The 26,241-nt window shown below is 36.1% G+C and overlaps 1 long non-coding RNA gene across 3 annotated transcripts in view; it reads right to left on the reverse strand.

Moving 5' to 3' along the window:
• Window positions 1-19,364: 19,364 nt before the first annotated feature.
• Window positions 19,365-26,241, reverse strand: part of LOC113927520 — a 107,658-nt gene continuing 100,781 nt past the window's right edge. For 2 of the 3 annotated variants that reach the window (XR_003521656.1, XR_003521652.1), the window contains one exon: window positions 19,365-21,372. This is a non-coding gene — a long non-coding RNA (uncharacterized LOC113927520). The remainder of the gene's footprint in view (window positions 21,373-26,241) is intronic. The other variant, XR_003521655.1, reaches the window with a different exon arrangement.

Below are 26,241 nucleotides of genomic sequence, written 5' to 3' on the forward strand. Positions count from 1 at the left end.
ACCTATTTCCATAGACTTAAAAATTTGAGTTCTTGCTCCCTGAGACTGCTCAGTCCAAGACATGAATTCTGATTCCCTTTATCCTGTACCTGCATTCATGGGCCACTCTCACACTTTCTTAAACCTAGCTTCAACCCAGAGCCACACACAGAATAATCTACAACAATCACAATGGCAAATTTTATATTACTCTCTAATTACCTCCTCATTTCTCTACTGGGAAAACCATAAAGTGAGTGGGCCCAATGTATTGATTTTACTGAAGGAAAGGGCATTTCCTAGCTAAGGTCACAAAATGAGGGAGCAGAAAGTGAATATCAAAAAGATGCTTAGAAGAAGATAAGAACTCAAGCTGGAAGGGATTGTCATTGTCTAAAATAGATGATCTCTCAAACAAAAAGGGCAGACCGCAAATACTAAGAGCTATTAGAAGTAGACTAGCTTCTTTGTTTCTGTTCTTACCCCTTCCAATCCAATCTCTGTGCTATAACCGGAATTAGCTATTTAAAGTACAAATCTCAATTACTAGTCCCCGAATTAAAAACCTTTTAATAATGTTTTCTTCTTAATTAAGAATGGAATAAATTAGGAATGGAATAAAGTCCTTTTATATCCTCTGCTTTGGTGACCCTCATTCCCCTTATCTACTTGTTCTTTTTTTTTTCCCATGTTCTCCCACTTCCTAACCTCTAAACATCTAAAACCTTTCTAGTAGACCTTAAATCTCAATTCCTCCTGTCAAAAAATAATCTCTTCACTGTGTTTTGTAATGTTTTACTCCGACACTTTGCCCCTTTCTTTTTTGGGTTGTAGATGGCTATGTCCCTGTCTCATCTCCCCTTCTTTCCTGAATACTCCTTCACATGTAATCAAGGAGCTACATCTGATTTGTCAGTTCTTTCAAAACATCTAGCAGAGTATCAAGAACCTTAGTTGGCATCCTCTCAATAAATATTTGTGCAATGCATGACTGTCTTCAGCCGTCAGAATCAATCACTTCAAAAATCTACGAAACCAAATGACTACTGACTTCTTTTGTCTACTACTGCCTATGTGGAGAGTGCCAAATAGTCCTAGAATAAATGAATTAAGTTCCAAAAGATGAAAAAGCACAAAGCAAAGAGAATAAGAGGGAGATGATCACACCATGTGCTGATTGTTTTGCCCAGAAGCCTTCAAGGCCTTTAATTAAACAGTTTAACCATGGGAGGCAGAAGATGGACTGTGTTCCAAATTAATGCTTTAAACTCATTATGCTTCCAGGCCAGGAAATATAATAACTGCATAAGAATTTGGAAATTATTTCCGCAGAGATCATGACAGGTTTTTCTGATAAATTTCAGTCACTGTGCTTCAAAGAAGTCTGTGTTATTAGCTGAGCCGATATCATGAAATCAAAATGGGACAGGTCTTGAAGCTGGCAGTTTGATTTAGATATATTTAGATGAAAAACATCACCATACTCAAATCTCTTTTCCCCCGTCTTAAAATTTCACAAAAGTAGTGCATAGTGTGGTTGAGATATATTGATTGAGTAATTGGATTCTAAAGACATTCATGGGGAAAGGATTGCTTTTTAAAAAAATTGATTTAAAAGAAAACATTTAATTTTACTTATTCTTCTCAAATTAAGTATGTGAATGAATTGGACTATTTTTATCCTTCTTTGTGTCCTTTCTCCTTCCTCTATCTTGAAAAACTTGTATGGGGCGGGTGTTTGAAATTTGTCCACAATTCCAAAATCTTATCCTCTTGATTCTATTATATAATGTTTAGAAGATTTTGATAAAGCAGGAAGTACTAGGCAATCAAAATTAGCCAGTCTCATCTCTTATAGTAGGTCTTTACAAGGCTAGTATACCACTTCTTTTTTTTAATTTATTTTTTTATTATGTTATGTTAATCACCATACATTACATCATCACTTTTTGATGTAGTGTTCCATGATTCATTGTTTGCATATAACACCGTGCTCCATGCAGTATATGCCCTCTTTCAATGTTGAGATTTTTTTTTTTTTTGCTTATTAGATGATAAGGTTATACCACAAAATATTTTCTGTTTTACAGACATACTCATTACATTTTATGTGGAAATCTTGTTCCCTACACCATATATAATATTTTTAGAGCAATGCAATTCAACAATAATATTACTAATGTAATATGAAATTTACTAGTTTGATTTCTGCATATAGCACAAAAGTAATCAATATATTATTTCTGAGCTCAAGTTTTTATAATTTTTACAATTTTTAGGAGACCTGTGATAACCAGGTATCAAGATAGCTCTCAATGATCCTCACCTTCTGGTAGTCCTACCTTTGTATCGTCCCTTCCCACATTGAGTCAGGGCTGACCTATGATGGAAGCATGGAAATGATGGTATGTGGTTTTCTCTGCTAGGTCAAAAAATCATCTCAGCTTCTCTTTTGGCCTGTTGGATCATTCACTCTGGCGGAAGCTATCTGCCTATAAAGAACTCTGAGTGATTTGAGATTGTACCCTACTTGCAAGCTAACTTGCCACAGGTTCTTGGATGGTAGTAGAAGATATGAGACTTCAGGGTCACATTCAAAGGACACTTTTTAACTCAAAACAATGGAAGTAACCAGAGTATCAGCGTTGTGCCAGTTATTTGAGCCCCAGTTCCCACTGGCTAATGCAAAGTGGACCATAGACAACATCCATGCAGTGAGTTGCCTTGAAGGAGATGAACCTCAAGTTTAGGGGACTAAATTTTTTAAACCTGACTGATCTTTGTCTTAGGGAGACATCACTCTTATGATATGGGAAAAGAAAAATAAACTGTCTTTTGCTCTGGAGGAAGACTATCTCTAACCAGCAAGGCTTTTGCTATGAAAATGTCCTTGAAAAGATAATCCAGAACAAGGGAAGTTTTCGGTTCCTCTTCTCACAAGCTATGAGAGACTGATGAAGAATTGTTTTCCAATATTGCAAAGCCACAAGACACTCAACAGCATGTCTTGAGAGAACCAGGCAGTGATGAACTGAAGCCTCTTCTGGCAAACAGCACTGCCCTACCAGCAACTGAATCACCTTGAAAGAGGATCTTTCAGCCCCAGGGAAACCTTCACATGACTTCTTTTATAGCTGAAATCTAGCTACAATTTTATGAAGGGCCTGAAGACAGAGCCATCCAGAAAGTTACTCCCAAATTCCCAATCCTCAGAAATTATGAAGAATAAAAATACTGTTTCTTTAATAAAAGCCACTAAGTATAGAGGTGATCTGTCACACAGACATAACCAATATAGATTTTTGTGCTTGAAAGTGGTGTGCTATCGCAACAAAAGTCTTAAAATGTAACAATGGCTTTGGAATAAAGTAGTAGGAAGAATCTGGAGGCACCTAAGGAGAGTTTTAGAGAAAATGTAAGAGGTCTTGATGAGATTTTGAGCAAATCCCTACCACTTTGAGGCTGTTGGGAGAGCTTACAGGAAAGTGAGAGAATGTTGCTGGATACAGGAGGAAAGGGATACTTATGATGCAGTGGCAGGAATTAGCAACACTGTTGCATAGTAACATGGAAAGTGGAAAATGTATCTGAGGAACTGGGGTATCTAGCTAAGGAGATATCCGGGCATTATGGAAGGTGCCATCTGGCTGCTTCTTGCTTCTAGGGGAAAGTGAAACAGAGAGCCTTTTTGGTGATCTTTGAAGAATACATACTGTGTTATATTATAGATAACACAAATTTTATAAATAATTTACCATTTGTGCATATTGCAGTTTCAGAAGGTAAGTCATTTTTTTTCTACGTACTAAATTGTTTCCTATTTTAACATGAGCAAACACCAATTTTTTTTTAAGAAAAATTAAACTCGTTGGAGAGAAAAGAGAAGTAAGAACTTTTGTTTTAGTTGACTTTTATTAAGTGGCTTTAAAGATGAACTTAAAAGAAAAATGTTAGAAATACTTTCAGTGTTAGTTTCATGGAGGGTTAAATTTCCTATCCTATAGTGCTGGAAGTCAACTATTATGAGTCAAAGTAAGATGGGGGAAGTTTTCAGGAATATGGGTGTTGAGGCATAACTGTATATTCACCAGGATACAAAAGAAAAATGAGGAATCAAAATAGAACATTACCCTTAGAGGAATAGTGTTAAAACTTATTTTCACAGGCAAGTGCTGTTCTATTTCCAATAATGATTCTGTCTTACTTTGAAAACTTCTAAACAATAACAAAACACTTGGTCAGAAAGATTCAATAAGCTCTCAAGATGCCAACTTTAATTTGGCAGTGATACTAAGCTGCTCTGTGAAAACTGAACACATTGGGCTGATTTAATGATGAATAATTTGGAAGCTCATGCAAAATAGTTTTTGAACCCTCAATCAACTGCTGTTACAGTCAGCAATTACATACCTTTCAAAGGCTGTTAAACATGTTCTTCTTTTAATTTTGGATTTTATTTTTAATAAATAAAATCAAACAAAACAGTCAAACACTGAATCCAGTCTAGAACATAAATATTATATTTGGAATATTTGGTTTAATGTATATTTCTAAAGTTTTCCTTTTTTATGGATCATATACTTGAAAAATACCTTAACATAGTTTTTATGTGCACAGACACACATGCACACATACACACACAGAAAAATAATTGAAAAAAGAGGTCACTGAAATAACTATATCTTTCTTTCTCTTATTTTTGTTCTGTAGGAATATTTGTCTTTCGAAAGATAATTGTCAACTTCTAACAAAAACTCATCAAAATGATGAAATCACTCGGAAAAAGAATTTCATTTCTTTCTTAGGAATTGAGTTTCTGGCTCTGTTCAAAAGAGAATAGAATATTCCTTTCACTCTACATTTATTTATTTATTTATTTATTTATTTATTTATTTATTTATTTATTTATTTATTTGAGAGAGGGCAGAGGGAGAGTGAAAGAGAGAGAGAATCTTAAGCAGGCTCCATGCTCGGTGTGGAGCCTGACACAGGGCTTAATCTCACAACCCTGACATCATGACCTGAGCTGAAATCAAGAGTCAGATGCTTAACCAACTGAGCCACCCAGGTGCCCCTCACTCCACACTTATTTAAAGTCAGCAGTCACAGGTTTCTGGGCTTGGGAGAGACACTGCCACTATTTCCTAAGGAAACTTGGTGTGACATCCACTCTAGTCTCTTCAACTCAAATCTAGGTGCCTCTCTCTTTCGAACTCTAGATACCAGAGACACTGCTATGAAATGGAGACAAGTATATCACCCCAGAAGCTACATGAAATGTGCTAGTGTGTAACGTGCATGGGGCTGGGGGTGGGGAAAACTGAGTCTCTACTGAGCTTTGCTCATAACTAGCTGTGTAGTTACTTGATATTATTGAATTTCCTCACCCATAAAGTCATATAGTTATATTGAGGGATCTAAGTTTCCTTCAACTCGACTAGTCTATAACTCTGAAAGATTTACCTTTAAGATGACTATAACCTGATATCACATAATGAAGTCTGGCTTTACTGAGCATATCATTTGTAAGTAATTTTTTTTCTCATGATGTATTTTCCCATGTAGTTAATGTCCAATTACTTTGAAAGTTAAACACTGTTTGAAATGCATCACCAGTCATTATGATTTAATGACATTTTCTGAGAGGTGAAAACACCATGACCTTGATGTTATTGGAAAGGTCTTGGTTATGAGTTGTTTAACATGTATGGAGTTGTTTGACATCCTTGTCACTACAATATAAACTTGTACAACTTTTTATGAAGGTATTCTTCATGAAAGTTGATCTCTGTCACTGAATGTATGTTCTTTCACCAAATACCTGCCTCTGATTAATTATTTCAAACACAAGTCATGATAGAGTTGGCATGACAGTGGGTATCTGTTCTATATTCAGAGGATCATTTCTCTGAATGAAAATATAAATTGTATTTTGTGTCAGATAGTTATCTGCTCCAAAGGAAAATAGCAAGAGACAAAGACAGCTTTGAGGCAGGCTTCTGGCTTTTTACTAAGACCGAACACATTCAATCAGTGGATAACTTCACAGCACAGCAAAGCAGATGGACACTTCTAAAATCCCTAGAATGAAGTGAGGTTTTAAAGTCAAACATTTTAAGTGCGTGCAGCATATTGTATAGGGGCAAAACTATTGTGCCTGAAGAAAAGTATTTTGATACTGAAAAAGGTTTTGCGTGTGTGCTTTCTTAAAAAGACATGCTTTCTTTTGAAAATATCAGATTAGCAACGTTTTCAAAAGGCCAGAACTCTACAGATGCTTGTGTTGGTTTGCTGGCTTTTTAAAAACTTAAAAAAAAATGTTTCCCCCAAAGAAAACAAATATGAGCACGTTTTCTAAAGTGGAACATCTGAAGAGTTGTTCACCCATACTACTTTTATAGTCTTCTCCTTTTTTATTCTTAACATATAGAAGAATCATACTTTAAAAAATCCTTACCAAGCAAATAAAGTTGACTAAGAAATCCAAAACATTTGAACAGGAGCCAGACATGTAGGTAAAATTCATCTTAAACCATTTGATTCACACGTGTTCTTTCTCTGACAAGACAAGACAAGCCAAACAGTATCCAACAGCATTCCTCCGTTTTTCCTTTTGTTGTTTGCCAGTTAATTTTTATTCACTGGAAATGCCAATTTTCCACATGCTATTCAATGTGGGGTGCTTGTTTGAAAAGAAGCAAAGAAAAAGAACTTAAGATGCTGAGAACTTAACTCATTCCTTCCTTCTTTTCCCTCCTCGCCGACAAGTCCCTTTCTTCCAGGCTTAGTGAGAAACAAAAGCAGACTCATTCAACTTCAAAACTTGAACCCATGCCAGGTGAAATATTTTAGTGAGGCTTATCCTCCACTTGGTCACACTGTATAGGTGGGCCTAGTTAAGTGGTTTTTGTTGGCTACATGGTTTATTATGACTTTACAGTCACACCCTCTGTGCCAAAGTGCAGCTCAGCAAAGTGCACGTGTGGGTGGGGGTATGTGTGTGCTTTGTTTCAGAATGGAGAGCTAAAGAAAATATGTAGTTGTAGACAATGAGGAAACTTATAATTTCGGAATACATTTAATCTACCATGAACTCTTACTAACATTTGATCTTTACCATATACCTGAGAGCCAACAGCTTTTACACTGTCTTATTATTTTTTCCTAATTAGGTAAACTGCAAAAAAAAAAAAAAGTGCTCAATCACTTGCTTCAGTGCAGGTTAGAAAGTTAGGACAAAACACAGGAGTACAAAACAAAACTTCCAACTTGAATTCTTTTGCCTGAACCACCAGGCAAGTCTCTGCCGGAGAGAACATGGCAAAGTAATGCAAGGGCTGCAATTAACCCAAAAATTCTTACAGGAAGTACAACATCTCTCTAGAGTGACTTATCGTGCAGGGAAGGGCCCCTTTTCTCAGACTTGGCATGGAGTAGAAGCAGTTATTAGCATGCATTAAACAACTACAGTTCAGCACATTTGCTTATGAGAAAAGCCTAAAAAAACTATGGAATCTAAACCTTTTTGTAGGTTGTAGATGATTTGTAGCAGACGAAATCTATGTTCCATAGATTTCTAGTGGTGTTATGTTAATAGGGATGACTGATGCTTGATTATTGCTATTATACGTTCTGCAGCATTTCAGAACAGGAATAGGTCTTCAAGATTAGCTAGTTCAACTCCTTTGTTTTACAGATGAAGAAACTGAGGCCCAAGAGGACTAAATGATTCATCAAGTATTACATGTCTAATTAACAGCAGGAGGGGGTTATAATGTGGTTCTCCTGACAGTCAATTCAACTCACCAAACTTTTGGGTGTGCATTTCATATGAAAAGAATTTTTCTTATGGATGCAAGAGATGAGAAGATACATAAACCACAAACCTTACCTTTAAGGACAGAACAATGAAGGAATAAGACAAGTATAAAGCTAACTATAATGCAAAGAAAATGAAGATACTAACTTCTATGGGTTCAAAGGATAGGGAAGAGAGATTTTCTACAATTTCTTGCTACTCTACACAGTAATGATTCCTTTTTCACAACTATAATAGAACAGTGATTTGAAAAGGACCTTGGAAAACCCACTGAGTTCATCAGGTGACGATCTATATTAAGGGTGACCAATTTATGCTTTAGGATATACAAATCTTCAGAGTGTCCTTAAAGGAGTAAAATTGATATTACAATGAAATAATACTCCATTTTAAAGTAATATGTATTTTCGGGGCACCTGGGTGGCTCAGTCAGTTAAGCGTCTGCCTTCAGCTCGGGTCAAGATCCCAGTCGGGGTCCCTAGTCCGCAGGGAGCCTGCTTCTCCCTCTCCCTCTGTCTGCCGCTCCCCCCTGCTTGTGCTTGCCCCCTCTCTCTCTCTGTCAAATAAATAAACAAAAAAAAATCTTAAAAAAAAGAAAAAAAGTAATATGTATTTTGTTAAAAATCTCAAGTGAGAACAATGTAGAGAAATATCACTACTTTCAAAACTACCAATGATGTATTTTTTTCCTCGTAGCAGTAAAATTGTGTGATACAATTCTTTGTTGATTTTGCAGTCCATTGTTTACTATGTTGGTCACTTTTGGACAAAATCTTATGTCTTATGACCTTAACAAATCTCTTATATACTTGAGAATATTAAACTCTTAGATTTTTATAGGGTCTTTTTTGCAAAGTATTAAGGCCAGTTTATATCTACCTATTTTTTGTTAATCCTGTAAATATAGAATTTTCTACAAATTTCATAAGCAAATTCCAGAATACAGAATAATGTATACCATTGATAGGATTCATACTAGACTGTGACATCCTGGACTCTGTTCTTAGCCATACTGATACTGGTTAAAAGTTCTCATCAACTCCTTTGAAAATTGGAACAGGCACTGAAATTCTAGTACCCATCATATGTAATTAACATAACTAACATAATGAAATTCCAATTGGTTTATAACATGTCACCCTTTTTCCCAATAGTACCATTTGAACATGATGACTTACTCTAATGGAAAGAAACAAACATAGCATTAATTGAGCTTTTTAGAAAATGTGGTGTTAAAAAAAAAGCGGTACTTCCATTACCTGTGAAATGATTAAGTTTTGAGAATGTAACAAATGTGCCTCATGGAAAAAAATTCCCCTCCCAGGGATGAGCCCTGGTGGGTTTAAGGGTGGGCATGTGACCTAAACACTTTCAATGTCAGTGAGTCTCAGAACTCTTGCTTCCAATGCTGGGATAAAAGCCTCTTCTCTCTCTCTAAACCTTGTAGTAAATAGAGTCTAAAGATAATGACATTTATTTTGTCCTGTGGGACGTTTCCATAGCTTGAGTTTGGATCCAACACACAGAGGAAAACAAATCTCAGGAAGTGACAGGAAGCTCCTGGATTTAGCTAACCCTGAAGCCAACCCATCATGGATTTACAGCTACACAAGCCAGTATATTTTCTTATTTTTAAACCATTTACCATAAGGTGTTCTGATTCTTGCAACCAAAGGCATTCTGAATGATATAGTCCTTTAACTCTCCATATAAAGTAAAAGCTTTGTAGCCTTTCTCCAGGCTTCCTATGCTTGTTACTAGTCACCTTCTCATATTCACTCTTTTCTTCAGCTACAAAATACCACTGGAAGGTTCCCTGAACACATCATGCTATTATGGATCCTACATCTTTGTGTTTGTCCCTCTCCTAGGAATGTCCTTGTCCTCTCTCTCGACCTATCTAATTCTACCTATTCTCCAAAATTTTTCTCCTATATGATGTCCCTAAGATTTTCTGGACCATCTCCTACTTGACTTAGATGCCCTTTCTATGTGTGTCCATGGCTTACTTTTACCATGGTATTTATCTTATATTATAATTTATTTTTCCCAACTGGACTAAAAACTCCCCACAAGGAAGACTCATGTGCTACTTAGTTTTTTTTCTTTTCTTTTTCCTTTGTGTTGTTTTTATCACTAGTACCTAAACTAACACATGTTGATGTTCAAATATTGGCTGAATTAATGAATGTGTCATATTAAAGGAAAAAGAACCAACCCAATTCCAGCTTAGGACACATGTTTTCCTTTAATTTGGTTTGGTTTTCAGGTAAGAGAACAAAGCTCATGGACTTTAATGACTTAGAATGTGTTTTTGTATTTTGATACAGTTTATTAACCCTTAGTAGATAGGCAACTAGATAGAAAACCTAATTGCAGATGAGTTACCTTCTCTGATTACTTGCCATTAGTCACTAGAGAGAAATAAGCAAGAGAGATTGAATGAATCAGTAAAAATCTACATTGTTACTTGAAAGCTCTGAAAACACATGATTTACATGATGATGTCATGCTTATTTAGACCGAGTATACAGATGTAAAACTAAAAAGGGGGAATTTGAACATTAATTATGATAAATAGTTTTGTAATAATTGGTACGGTAAATGGTTTTGTATTAGTAGACCCTTTTAAGGTTGCTAGAAGAGATTACCTTCACTGAGTGGTTCCAAAGCATTACTACTCTAGACCCCAGTCATTCCATGACCTGGACATTTAGTGGCCCTTATGGAGAATGTCAGTATCATTTTAGAAATGACTAGATCTCAAAACCTATGTTCTCTTAGGTGATTACTCAGTGACATCTTTTTCAGATAATATACACAATAGGGGAAAATTCTTAGTGAGTTTTTTTTTTTTGGTTTTTTTTTTTTTTTTTTTTTTTACAGTGAAGCTTGCCAAATTTGCCTCTGCATATTCTAAAGTTGGTTTTGGCATGTTTGTTATCATTCATCTAAGTGTCAGTCAAGGTCCTTCCTCACAGGAAACAGATGGCTCACTCACATCAAAGTAACTAAAGTAAGGTTTATTTACAAAGGGACTAATGCCCAAGGTGTGAATGGAGTTTAGGAAACAACTAGATCATGCAGGGACCTGAGACCAACCTCCACAGGGCTCCTACTCCTCCCTCCATCCCATGTCCAGAGAGGTGGGAGGAGGACTCGCCAGGAAAAAAGTGGGAGGAGAAGTCCCCTTGGGGCAGAGCAGGGTTTCCCGTCGAGAGCAGAGCCAGTCCTAGGTAACCTCATCAGAATGGAGCCAAAGGAACAAGCTTCCTGACATCATTCTCCTCACTACTTCCTATCTTCTGCTAGACTCCCCCTTGATGGGAATTCAGAGGGTGTGGGAGGCTTTTGTTGTTGTAGTACAAGACGAGTTAGCTTTTTTTGCCCCTCAGCACCCAATACTGCCTTTGTCTGGGTGGAAAGCCTGTGTCTGCCACCAGTGAACAGTCTCATCAGCTAATATATCATCATGGGGTAATATCAATTCAATTATATTCCTTCCCAAAGTCTAAAATGTTAGCTGCTACTGTTATTCTTCATATAAGAAAATCATGAGAAAAAGAAGAAAAAATAATGGAGTACCATGAAACGCAGCTTCTGAATTCTCTCTGTAGTCAGCCACTAGCATAAACTGGTTATCATAACTGCCTACTTCCACTTTCCATTTCCATGTCCCTTTTTCCTCTGCAAGTACTTCTGGTAGATGAAGGTGGTCATCTTCTGGTGAGATGACTTCAAACTTCATTCCTCTTTCTGTGGATTGGCCTTGTACCCTCAGTCTTAGCTATGCTGGGTTCTGACTCTCTTGATGGGCCCACTGATGGGAGAGAGTCTGAAGAGAGTCAATGTTTGCTTTTGAGGTGAGGGAGGTTCAAGAGAATTTGGAGATTCATAGTTCTTAACTCCATCTATGTCTACTTGTATGTCTCATCCAGTGAGACAGGGTTCCACTGTTTACTGATAATTGCCTTTCCCTTAGCATATTGAAGGATCTGGCAGGTCCAGTTTATAATTAGTGCTAGGACTCTTCAACCTTCACAATCATACCCTGAGCTTGGCTGTCAGCTGTGTCTTTCATAGTTACTCAGGAAAACTTGTGACTCAGCATATTCATAATTACATGTCCATAGCCTTAATTCTTTTTTTTTTTTCCTATCTATATTCTCTAGGACTATAAGAAGAAGCTAAGTGACTCTAAAATCTTAACTATCAGAGCAGCTAAGTGCCACAGCCAATTGATCTCTACCAGCTTATCATCCTGTGAAACCATAGTGATAATCTGAATATTTATAATGTTACAAGATTTCATGAATTACCCCCATCTGATTCTGCACACCCCCAGCAAAGAGGTTATCCCTGCACTCCTCACATATATGGCGTACCAATCCTAGAATCTCATTTCAAGGTATCTGTTTTCTGGGGGCACCTTTGGTACCAACTAATGTATCAGCCAAGATTGCTCCAGAAAAGAGATCATTAGACAGGTATTTATTTACAAAGTGACATATTATAAAAGTTTGATTTTTAATTACCACAGAGAGGGCAGGAGTGGGGGCTGACAGAAGTGAGGGTTTTACCACTCTTAAACCCTAAGGGCTGAAGAAAGGGAGAGACTAGCAGAACCTGGAAGAAATAAAAGTCCCAAACTCATCCAAAAGCTGGAGTATACCAGAGCCCTATTAATGTGGTTGATGCATGCCCATTTTTGAGGCAGAGGACAGATGAAAAAGAAGTGGAATGGCTCTGGATGGTCACACATAGATATGTGATGCATGGTACTTCTTTGCTTTCTCTCTGCAAAATCACTTTCCTGTCCATTAAACTATGTAATCTCACCTTTTCCTTGAACTATATAGTTTAATTAATCTATTATCTCCAGTTTCCTATTTATGTACACATTTCTGTGACAGTATATTAAAACCCAATTTTTGTGTTCCCTAAATGTGCTCTGACAGTTACATATCCTTTCTCATACTCTTACATATGTACCTATAAACATATAAATTTACTTATTTCCCATTTAGATATAACCAGTGATCATGTCTTGTATGTTATTTGAATCATGCCATAGACATGTGCACAATTGATATTATACATGTATTAATGACTTCTTCGGTTTAAAAGGTGAGAATTAATAACTGAACTTGGGATTACATATAGTTCTAAAGATTATATCTTTTCCGTCCCTCTCCCCACCTAGCACAAGCATTCTTTCTTTGATTTAAAATGTTTAATTTCAACTTATTTCATCATCTGGAAGAAATGTTGGCTTTGAAAATGAAATTTATGAAAGCATAGCTTTCAAAAAGTGGCAAGAGATATTTTTAGTCTTAAGGAGTTCATGGTGTTTTCTTTTTTGCATCTTGTTTCAGTAATGAATTCTGATTTTCTTAGTAGGAATTAGGGTTTTTAATAAAAATCCTTTTTAACTAACTCAAATTTTTATTTGAAAGAGTAGTCTTACCTAAATAATTCCCCGAAGAAAAATCATAACAGACCACAACCAAGTTATTTAAAAACCAGGGATATATATTCGTCATCTTGATGTCTAGTTCCAGATAATTTTAACTTTGAACATTCTAAGTGTAGCAATAATAAAATAGAAGGTAAAATAGCATTTTGAAAAGATTATTTTATATCTGTAAAATGTTGCTGATATACCGACATTGGGAATAAATTCGTAGTAATGGTGTTCTAAGTCTATTTTCATTTATAACAACTTAAAACTCGGATGGCAATGATATTATCATAGGTTTCCAGACTCATAAATCACCATCAGTCATTTCCATAATTGTTTAATGTTTGTTTTCCAAGGACCTCAAATTAGTCTATAGATAGACCATTAGTATTTCGGATGTAGAATATCTATATAATTTTACAATGTGAAAAGTAAAATAAGAACACATTCTTGACATTGAGATAATTTACGTCAAGTCATATCCCATGTCTCTGAGAAAGAAAGAAATAGAAACTTAGAAGTTGTGGTTCTGGATTCTCTACTGTGGCCATTTAGCCTCCTGTATTTCTATTTTATACTTCAGTAAGATAGCTTTATGATTCTAATCAGTCCTCTTTATTGGCTCAGAAGTTATAGCAGGCATGCCCTTTGTGTACTACTTAGGTTTTGTGGAGCATGGTTTAAATAATGCTGGTTTCAAATCCACATATGTATGTAGAATAATGGGTTTCTGCCATTCTATGCAAGCTGAGATAAATAGCAAGGAATATAAGAAAACTTAAGTTATCTCCTCTTTCTAGTTTAGAGAGACTGAGGGCAGATGGGTAGGTTGATTTTATTTTCCCTAATAAACAAAGAAAAGGAAAGAAAAATCTTACTTTTAGCATGTCAGTATCTAAATAATCAATAGGGGACCCAAAAGATAACCTTAGAATCAAATATTTTTCTTTCTGGCCACAAATGAGATTGACATAAGCCTCTATAGATACAAAGATGATTTTCTTTTTTTTTTTTTTTTTTAAGATTTTATTTATTTATTTGACAGAGAGAGACACAGCGAGAGAGGGAACACAAGCAGGGGGAGTGGGAGAGGGAGAAGCAGGCTTCCCGCAGAGCAGGGAGCCCGATGTGGGGCTCGATCCCAAGACCCTGGGATCATGACCTGAGCCGAAGGCAGACGCTTAACGACTGAGCCACCCAGGCGCCCCGATACAAAGATGATTTTCAAACTCTCTACATAAAGCTTGGCTTATGATAATTTTAGATAATAAGAACATATCTGATGTTAAAATAACATTAGATATGAGTTGGAATTTGTTGGTGACAAAGCATTTTAATGATGGATCTGGACAGGAAATCGTCCTTTAAAATGTAATCATATGCTTCTAATTGTGATGTAGTAACATACTGTATGCTGAAAGGCAACGTGATCAACTAAAGGAGATTGAGCAATAAAGAAATGGAAAAAGAATTAATGGCAGACAGGACAGTTTGGAACCTTTTTGAGAAAACATCTTTTAACCTGTTTTTGTATTCTTAACCTGGAGGAACACAGATAGGAATCCAATGAAATAAAAATGTAGCAGAAGTGGTTCCAGAAGGGATGGGAAAGAGCCAGGATGTAAGACAATGGCTTTGCCTGCCACGCTGGCCCAAAGGTAGGTCCAGAAAAGAGGCCTCGCATTCCAGAGGTCCTTGCTTGACTCCCAGACTCACACTTTTTCCACAGCACCATGCGCGTCCAGTAAGCATTGCCTAAGAAAATATTGGCGAAAAGGCCAATTTGGATTAGAAATTAGTTTGTCTGAAGCTAGAGTTCACAGTTTTTACCACATTATTCTCCTGCTCAAAAATCCTTCAGTGGCCTTCCTTTTAAATATGCTGTGTTAACAAAGTACATCATTCTCTTGGCATTCCATTTAGACTTGCTCAGTCTTGCCAGTTGCGTCTCCCACGACTTCCCTACAGGAAAGCTCCGCTGCATCCAGATCATTCCATTGTTTCGCATTTGTGCTCTACTACCTTTCTACATGTCCTCTGAGGCTGTTCCTCCATCTGGAACCCCCACTTCTGTCCTCTCTTTATTTCAATCCTACCCCACATGCCATGCTGGGGTCAAAAGCCCATCTCTTTGTACATGTTCCTTGAAGAGACCAGCCAGTCCCAGTTCTCATTTCCATTTCTGGACACCATACAGTACACATTCTCAAGACCACTTATTTGGCCTTTATCAGGTTCTACTTAATGTTGTGTGCTGTCTTTCCAGGAAAGCCTCTACTATGTTGCAAAACACCACATCATACCATAGCACCTCCATCATAAGGGATTAAATAAGTAAGATCTCGTGCAGCATCATGTGTAACACAGGCACTTTGTACACAGCTTACAGGGGCTTTTACTTATTTTATCTTATCTCTCACCATGAAGTTTTAAATAAACAAGCTCTCATATTCTCAGACTATAGTGTTTACAGACGGTCTACACATAATATCTTATTTCACAATATCCTTGGAGGAAGGCCTGGCAGATATTATGATCTTTATTTTACAGATGAAGAAGCTGAACCAGGGAATTATGAGTGATCCACCCAAGGTCACACTGACTGAAGAACAGCACAAGGATTTAGAGCCCTTTTTTTTCTCACTTACTAATGCTCATTTTGCTTAATAGTTTTTTTTTTTTCTGTACCTGATAATTTTAATTTTGTGGTTTTAAACATTGTGATTTGGAATTTGGATAAATCATTAAAATGATAGAAAAACATACTGAGACCACAGAGATGCAAAACTAATAAACATAATAAAAATATATGATTAGTACTTTAAGTGACTTGGCAATTGATGTAAAACAGGAAAAGGAATGAGAGACTGCTTAATGTTGAACTAAATCATAAAGACTAAGCAAGTATGGTGAAAAGAAAAATGAGATGGCAGTCAAGGCACAATGGTTTTGAGTTAAGTATGTTTGGAGTTTTTTTCCTGAATTTTAAATCATGTACTGCAAGATGAAAAGAAATATACAAAACCCATTAAAAATTAGAAGAGTATATATTCACAAGTTACAGATTCCACTGACTAACCCATTCTAGTGTTGAATTGCTAGCATTTCTTAAATGCAAACCATAGGTCAGCCGTTGTCCTGAGTACTTTTCATGGATTATCCACTGTTCCTCACAATAACACTCAGAGGTATTATCCCAACTTTTCAGGGAAACTGAGGTGAAGTGCAGATGTTAATACAGATGAATTTTTCAACATATGCTGCCTAACCCTTAAACCCAAGCTAAACTTTGTATACTCACCCTTGTAATCAGGAAAATCTGAACCCAATGATTCAAATCCATTTTAAGTTAAAGTAAATATATTTGAGCGTCATCATGTTTCTTAATTGTCCATTTGTTTAAAAAACCATTGAAATCTCTTGTGCTTTTCTAGAACTACATATAACTTCAATGATGTAACATTTCTCTAGAGAACTTAAATGTCAAATCTGGGACAAAATAGTCCGCAGCACAAGCTCCTCTCTGCTTTGCAGTGTCTGCACATCTGTTTGCTGCCACATGTGTGAGAAACGAACACATGTGGCTCAGTTAGGACTGCCAAATGTCTCTGATTGTGAAAGGCGACATTTACTTTAGAAGGACCTCTAGGTCTCAGTGGTTTCGTCAGTGGTTGAACGTAACCATAAATGCATTAACAATTTTCAGGAAATATAACCCAGTTTTTCCCCCTTACAAAAGCAGATTATCCATCTTCATGCATATTTGTGTTTGTGACCTCCCTTGCAGTATTGGCAATAAACAGTAAGAACTAACAAATGGTCATTCTCACAGACCTAGGTGTGAACCTCAACCCTTCCTTTACTGTGTGGTATAGGATTTTGACTGAACTTCTCTGAACTTCAGTTTCCTCAGCTGTAAAATGTAGTACCTAATTCATAGGATTTCAGTGAGGATAAAATAAAGGAATAGGTAGAAAATCCAGGGATCACGGTTAACACATGTTCCATAAATATTCACTTAAATAATGGCCAAGAAAATACAGGGCACATATATAGAAAATGTATTTTTTTTAGACAGACATCTATATCAATATAGTTGTTGGATATTATGAAATCATACATGCCTTCTTTTTACTTTTTCAGTCTAACTTTCTGTCTTTTCCAGAAATTTCATTTAAAAATAAAATAGGATTTTGCCATGATCAGAGGCTAAGGAAAGACGCCATGTTACTGGCAGTAACAAGAAATCTCAGCACACAGAAGTGGACATCAATATTCATATCAGTTCACTCAGAAGAAATCAGACATAGTCTCTTGAAATTTTATATTGAATTCAGTTTAGCGACCAATTTTATTTTCTCCAGTAAATTCTGTGAACATATTTCCACTGGCCCAGTCACTTATAGTCTCTAAGACTAATTTTTTTAAGTGTAAATGATGTTGAGTATGTCAGTGAAAAAAAGTAGCAAAGTATAAAGGACAAAAGAGGTTAAGTTGGTGTGCTGAAAACACTGAACTTGGAAAGATGCTTCTAGCACAGTCCAAGGAAACTCTGAGGCTGTAATTTTAAACAGGCAGGCCAAACCTTTTGGTGAGCAGTGGTCTAGGGTGAAGAAGACTATTTTACCTGGCAACACCCATGTGCAGGGATTCTCAGGCTAGCTGGCAACACTTCTTTTTTCAGAAGCATCTGGCTCTTCAGCAGGAAATCCACTCATAGCACCTGCTGTAGCGCCCTGTGAATACCAGCTATTCTTGGCATGAATTCTACTATAATATGATTAAAACAACCTTTACGTAGATGGGTCCTTTTTAGGTAGATGGAAAATGTGAACACAAATACCATTCCCAGTCAGGTGAGCCCCCTTCAGAAAAAAAATATGAAGTGGGACACTCTGAACCATATTTAGGCATCCTCTTTTGCAATTCGTCCAGTGCAATTTATTGAACATTAGTAAGTGCTTAAAAATTCCTCATTAGTGCAATCATTGATTCTGGTATAACCCAGGCTTCTGTAGGTCAAGCCCATATGAGTCAGTTCTTCCCACAAAACCCTAAAAAGCTGACAACTGTAGTTATAGATGTTTAAAACTAAGGTTCAGGGTGCCTGGGTGGCTCAGTCGGTTAAGCGTCTGCCTTAGGCTCAGGTCATGATCCCGGGGTCCTGGGATCGAGCCCTGCATTGGGCTCCCTGCTCCGCGGGAAGCCTGCTTCTCCCTCTCCCACTCCCCCTGCTTGTGTTCCTGCTCTTGCTGTGTCTCTCTGTCAAATAAATAAATAAAATCTTTAAAAAAATAAATAAATAAAAATAAAAGAAGATAATGTTTCAGGGCGCCTGGGTGGCTCAGTCGTTAAGCATCTGCCTTGGCTCAGGTCATGCTCCCAGGGTCCTGGGATCGAGCTGCGCGGCGGCGGGCTTCCTGCTGCGGGGAGTCTGCTTCTCCCTCTCCCTCTGCCCCTCCACTCCACTCATGCTCTCTCTCTTAAATAAATAAATAAAATCTTAAAATCTTAAGAAAACACCAAAATTTCAAAGATATAAGAGGCTTAGCAAATGTGGCAAGCTAGCAGTGAATCTACAAGAAGAGCACACGTTAAATTGCACTAAATTGAATGATAAATGGTAAGTCACCTACGTTTTTATGCTTTTCCCCTTCTCATACTTCCCTCCGCTCTCAGTGATTGTTATGGTTACAGGGTTTTCTCTCTAGGCAGTAACAACTGTGACAGTCATTTCCCAGTAGAACTCTCTATACATCTGATGCTCTTTAAAATCCTCAGTTTTCAGGGTGCCTGGGTGGGTCAGTCAGTTAAGCCTCCAATTCTTGGTTTTGGCTCAGGTCATGGTCTTGTGGTCATGGGATCAATCAGATTGAGCCCGTGTTGGACTCAGGGCAGCGTCTGCTTGGGATTCTCTTCCTTTCCTTCTCCCTCCCCCTCTGCCCCACCCTCTCAACTCTTCCCCCTCTGCTTTTCCCTCTTTGCCCTTCCCCCTCTGCCCTTCTGCCCCTCTCTCCACTTGTGGGCTCTCTCTCTCTCTCTCAAGTAAATAAAATCTTTAAAAAGTAAATAAAATAAAATAAAATCCTCAGTTTAGCCGTCGGTCCTTTTGAAGCTGGAAATGCTCAGTGTGACAATCCTTATAGGGCAGTTTATAACATTTATTATATTCTTTAATCATTCACTGAAAATCTATAGTGTTGTAAGTACTTCAGATACAATAATGAATACTCTAGATGGGATCTCTGTGACAGGAAGCATACAGTGGGGTAAGGAGAGGCACTTGCCCTGCGAAGTTCTCTAAATAACCATGTTGAACATTCCCCCTAGTAGCATCTGGAAGTTGGCCTGTACATCATGTTCCCCTTGGAGACTTTCACAACCTAGAAGCTGATTCCACTGCCCTGGATTCCATGTTCCCTTAAAGGGGCAGCCATGATGCTTCTGCTGCCAGGATGCTCCAGCCTCAGCGTGTTCCAGCATGAAGTCATTCACTCTCTCCTAGGCAGGTCCAAACTCAGGTCACCAGAGGAGGTGGTGATTCTTCCTCATGTACCTCACGACACATGGCACATAGAGAAAAAAAAAAGTTGATGTATTTTTGGTTTTCTTTTAGTTTTCCAAGATAGTTGTACAAAATGAACTAAGGACTTTTCAAAACTGATGAGCACTTAACCTGTGTTTCAGTCTTCTCCATGAGTCCTACCCAATGCAACCCAAAATAAAGCATTGTGAAAGTGGTAATTCACTAGTTTTTCTTTCTGTTGCTTGGCAATTTACATTTTTGAACACAGAGATGCAAATAAAGTGGAGAGGGAATGTTATCCAACTCCCTGTGTTTAATTCTATTTCAGTGGGTTTACTATAGATTCTATAACTTAAACTCAGATTACTTGGGTCAAAGTAGTGCTATTATCATTGTCTCCACATGAACAAAACTAATACATTATAATCGTGTTGTTATATTCCTTGTCTTCTTCTAAACTTTTTATAATTTATAAAATTAATTTGCATATTCAGAAGCAAACACATAAAATAAATATATATTAAAACAATTCTTCATGGAGTACCAAAATAATTTCCTTCATATTATGTTGTATATAACTGATTATCATTCCAGTTTTGTTTGTTTGCCTCATTTAGTTCTATTGTTTAACATACATAGTTTATTTTACAAAAGGTGATAGATAGATAGATGATAGTTAGATAATAGATAGATAGGTGATAACTATTGGTACATACATAAGGCTGCATTCTGCAGAGTATATTTATGTATATCATTTTCTAAAGTAATAATTCCAAAGACATCCTAAGTATGAGAGCCTACATTATGCTAACATCAAAAAGCAATAAAATAAAACTTTCCAAAGCTCTTAGCTTTGGAACTCTGAATGTGGCCAACTAAAAATGATTTCCTGTTTCCAGAAAGTTTTTTTTTTAACAGAAAATCCTCTCTCTGGAAGTATCAGATGTCCTCATAGTTATTTGATATTACTGCCCAGAAGAATCTGGGAGAAAAAGAAAAGAAAGAAATTGGGAAAAGCCAACAGAGCACAGGAAACCCCTTTTGGAATTTCAAAGGCAGTGAAATGTGGAATAATTTAGCTATGCCAAGACATTTTATATAGAAAGCCTGAAGAACTGAATAAAGAAAAAGAACATTCATATGAAGAACTGTATAGCCATAATGCATATAGCTTCATATTATATAAATTAAAATGAAAAAAAAGAGAAGAGAAAGCAATTAAAACCACGTATAATAGAAATTTAGGAAATAGTACATATAAACGGATGAATAGTTAGAATGTACAGGGAACTATGGAGTAGCCACTCAAATATGTTCCTAAAATGCTACAGCTGTTACTGTTGTGGCTTTTCCTCAATTTTTTTATACTAAAGGTATATATATGCACACACACACAAAACAAGAGATTTATTATGAGGAATTGACTCACATGATTACGAAAGCTGAGAAGTCCCACGATCTGCCCTCGGAGAGCTGGAGACCCAAGAAAGCCAAGGATGTAATTCAGTCTGAGTCTAAAAGCCTGAGACTGAGAGGAGCCAGGGGCATAAATCCCCGTCAGAAGGTAGAAGATATGAGATATCCCAGCTTAACAGTGAAGCAGGAAAAAAAGAGGGAGAGAGAGAGAGAGAATTTTTCCTTTCTTCACCTTTCATTCTATTCAGGCTCTCAGTAAATTGGATGATGCCTACCCACACTGAGGAGGGCAAACTGTTTTACTGAGCCCGTTGATTCAAATGCAAATCTCATCCAGAAACACCCTCCCAAATATACCCAGAAATAATATTTAATCTGGATACCTCATGGCCAGTCAAGTTGACATATATAATTAACCATCACAGTAGCTAATCTTTATTTGTTAATATTTGCCAAAGGAAAAGATAGTAAACAATTTTAGAGAATAAAATTTTTTTATGACATTGCCAATGTGCCTTGCCTTTTGACATGTCATTTTTTACTGCTATTATAAAGAAGTAGAAGAGGAAACTTCCAAGGCAAGTATCTACAGAATCATGACAACTTCATAAAATGAAGCAGAGGAAATTATGCCACCTTGTTTTTGGCCAACAATGGATGTTTCAGTGCACATAATAGCGATCTTGCTGAAAGTGAAAATATATTAGAATTCTTGTTCTCTTCAAACTAATAATTAACTATAAGAAAGAGTAGCTAGTGATTTGGAAAGAAAAAATAGTAAATATAGGTAAATTTTGAGTGGATACATTAACTTTTTGGATATCTTGTATTCCATCTAAGATTAAAACATAAATTGAGACATTGCCTAAAAAAGAAGAGTTAACTAAAACTAATATATATGTCAATGTAAAGCACTTTATAAGGTATGTGACACATTATAGTTGTTCAATAGAGTTTGGGGTTTTATAGACTGAGTTTGAACTCTATCTAAAGACTATTCAAAAGCATATCATATATTTGAAAGTTGCTAAGAGAGTGGAATTTAAAAGTTCTCATCACAATGAAAAAACACTGTAACTATGTGAGATGATACATATTAATTTAATGTGGTAATCATTTCACAATGTATACATATATTTTTTCCCTTTGTATGAAAAGTTTTAAGAATTATGAGCCATTAGCCATTATAGACTTTAAGCCTTAATATTTCTTTCCTATGTAGAACCAGATAATTAAAGCAGTCTATCTCAAGTATGACAGAAGACCACAGTATGAATAAGAGTAATGGTAATGTTCATCTACACATCTGCATGCTTCACTAAAGTTAAGAATCAAAGAGAATACTCCAGCTTCCCAAGTCAATATAGTAAATTCAATTACATATTTTTCTTTCCTGATCATAGTTTCAGTTGAAATACAACAAATACTACTTTGCCTGTATTACGATGTTGTATACCTAAAACTTATACCATGTTATATATCAATGATATCTCAATAAAACTGGAAAAAATAAAATCCTTCTGGAATGGGAAAAAAAAACCATTCAATGCTTTGCTAACAGTTTACACGTAATTCACATATTTACTTGTTATTTTTGAACATATTTACTTCTTTAAGAAGAATTTTATTTTGGAAAAGAAATGTGAAAAAAACAGTGAAGTTGCCTTTGCTGTACTCTATATTAAAATATATAATTTTAATAATTTAAAAATTCTGTAACTGGCACTATAATAGAAGGAAATTAGTGTAATATACTAGAAGACCCACAAGTAACCGAGTATATATAAGCATCTCATATACGGTAGAGGTGCCATTTCAAATCATTAAGAATGGAAAGTCTCTTTGGTGAGGGAGCTAGCCAACCACTTGAGAAAAAAAGATCCTTACCTCATGTGATGTAGTAAAATAAATTACAAATGTATCAAAATTTAAATACAAAAAATTGAACTCCTAAAATACTACAAGAAATACAATGGCTATGTGATTTTTAGGTGAGAAGTAGTACTTTAAATCGTAAGTAATATATTTATGAAAATTACCTATACTTTCCAAAACAAACACAAATTTAGTGAGAAGAGTAGCACTGTTTTACGTTTTGCAAATCTCTTTAATGTCCGGCTTAATAGAAAACATCTGGATTCTCATATCTGCCTCTGCATTCATCTGTGGTGATATCATATGTCATGCAGCTTCTGGAAAACTCCACTGTAAACTTGTGAAAGAATAAAAGTGAAAAGGCAGATATATCTTAGTATTATTATGAAAATAGTTTTGACCTTTTAGTCCTCTGGAAGGGGTCTTTGGGACACTGAAGGGACTCTGAATCATACTTTGAGAACAACTGTTATAGGGTAATGTTAATTTTTAAATTGATATTTTTAAGGGACAATTTCATTTGCATTGCTATGGAAAAGATACATCAGCATTACCTGTAGTCTCCCGTAAATTATCAGTTTCCTACCCCTATGAAGTTGCAAAATAGCCAAGGCAATCGAAGACATACACTCTTAAAGAACTGGGTAATCCTCTAAAAGGTCTAAAAGGATACCTATAATCTTATATTTCTTCTGCCCATTTCTCAATCTATCCTCCCCCTGAACACCTTGCATCACTAGCCTCTGCTACATTAAACATGCTTATATGCAAAATTCATGAGTTAGGGAAACTTCCTGATGGTAATAAAATGAGAAGGAAAAGATTGAACTGCTTCCAATGTAGTTAATGCGGTTACTCCTTTATACTCCCACATTTAGATGTTCACAAAACTCCTTCCTTCCCAATCCTCTTTTTTTTTTTTTTAGAGGAAATTCTTCTTCATCTTCCTATTTCAGTCCTTTACCCCTTGTTTGGGCAATCTTACCACTTTCCTCAGCAGACAGAAATTTCTCTTTTTGGTCTCTTTTTATGTCCAGCAACTTAAATGGCATCTCTGACTTTGGTCACTTGTTTATGAGAATCTCTTTTGTTCAGGAAGTTGAGATGCACTCTCATTTCATAAATAAAATAAGTATGATTGTTCTAATTCGGTTTCAGTACATACTCCAGCAGAAAACATGGCTTCTTTTCACACTTGATCATTTAGTAGGTAAAACTTATCAAGGTGAGCACTAAGGTTATAAAACCAAAACTGAAACCCAAAATACATGCATGCATACATAGTGTGTGTGTGTGAAAAATTAAAAAAGATTTTAAGAGGCATTTGACCCTTTCATGCCCCAATTGAGTGTTATATCCTTCCAAAACATCATTCTAAATACGAGTGGCTTAGCCTTAGCTTCCCCTCCTAAGAAGTAGCAGCTCCAATTAAATTCTTTATGATTTCCCCTTCTAAAAGTATGTGCTTGAAAAGGGAGAACACGTAGTAGGGAAAGCTCCAGTTTATATATAATACATGCACAAAACTTATACCAACAATGTGGACATGAGTAAGATTGAGCAGTCCAGACATTTGCAAATCTACCAACATTGCACTACCTTATTTAATGGTTTTTATTATGGTAGGGAGGACAAGTCAGTGCCTATTCTCACTATCAATAATCCTAAGAAGTTATTAATCCTAAATCTGACCTTAAGATTATAGGAACTCATTCTTCCATCATATTCTCAGTATAAAACTAGAGGCACAAGGATGTCCAAGTGTGATTCTAGAGAGAAGACATGAGCTAACTTCGATCACAAGAGACAGACTTTAGTGAGTTGTACCATAAAATCCCTTTTCTTCTTCTGCCTCCTCCTCTTCTTTCTTCTTTCCTTTCATGAATAGAGGAAGAAATGGCAGCAATATGAAGCTTTTGGTCTGAATAAGAATTGGCAAGTTCTGACCCATGGATCAAATCTGACCCTCTGCCTGTTTTTGTACAGCCTATGAGCTAAGAATATTTTTAATGTTTTTAAATGGTTGAGATTAACTGAAAAGAATAGTATTTCATGACACATGAAATTCAAAAGTAGTATTCGTAAATAAAGTAATATTGGAATACAGGCACATTTATTCATTTATGTATCATATATTGTTGCTTTCATGCTATATTGACAAAGTTAAATAGTTACAACAGAGACCTTGTATGACACTCTCATCGCTTCACATTCCTGCTCAGTGCACTGCAAATCACAGTGATGTAATTATAACTCAATAGCATTTCAAATGTTTTACATATTGCTATACCACAAGATGATTTTTATAAATTACCAGTGTGTGCCTATCATGTCAAAACAAGAGAAAAAGAAAAATTGGACTTTGAAAGTTATGCTTTTAAGGTACAGTGGAGTATGGGTTATTTGTTATTGCATTAGATAGTGAATGGTGTTTATTATGGAGTGACACTATGGATAAGTGACACTATGGATTAAGTACATAAATGTACTCAATGTACATTTAGTGTACATTTATGTACACTAAATGGGTGTACATCATTACCAGACTAAACATTCTAGACAATATTTCCAACTCAAAGAAAAGCAATGATCATAAAAATTAGAAAATTTAATGTGGAATATTTTATCAGAGCAGAATTTTTTTTCACAAAAATAAGAAATGAAAAATAAGACTGCAACCAAAGTAAGTATTCAAATTGCTCACTTGTTAGCCAATAAGGGAAGACATTTACAAATGGTGAATTAATTAGATCATATTTGATTGTGGCAATGCAGGAAATATAGCTAGAGAAAATAAATCTATTCAAGCTTTTTGGTGAGAATATCCTTCAAAGAGTTGAAGATATAGGAAGTAACCTCAATGGTCAGTTAAAAAACAAAAGAAATGATTTTTAGTGGTTTTCCTTGGTTCCTGGTGAATTAACAGATATCACCAATACTCAGTTGTTATTCATTTGAGGAAACAATGCTGAGTCTAACATGACTGACGAATTAGGGTCTGTGAACAGCCTGTGTGGGATATTATAGGAGAGAATATTTTCTTTCCAAGTTGAGAAGTCACTTATTCAGTATAGTTTGCACTGGAATCTGCCATGATACATTCCACTTAATGGTGGAAATAAGTTTGTGCTGAGCAGGAAATGGCTTTGTTGGACAAATTCACTA

This window comes from Zalophus californianus, chromosome 7 (genome assembly GCF_009762305.2).
Source record: "Zalophus californianus isolate mZalCal1 chromosome 7, mZalCal1.pri.v2, whole genome shotgun sequence".
NCBI lineage: Eukaryota > Metazoa > Chordata > Mammalia > Carnivora > Otariidae > Zalophus > Zalophus californianus.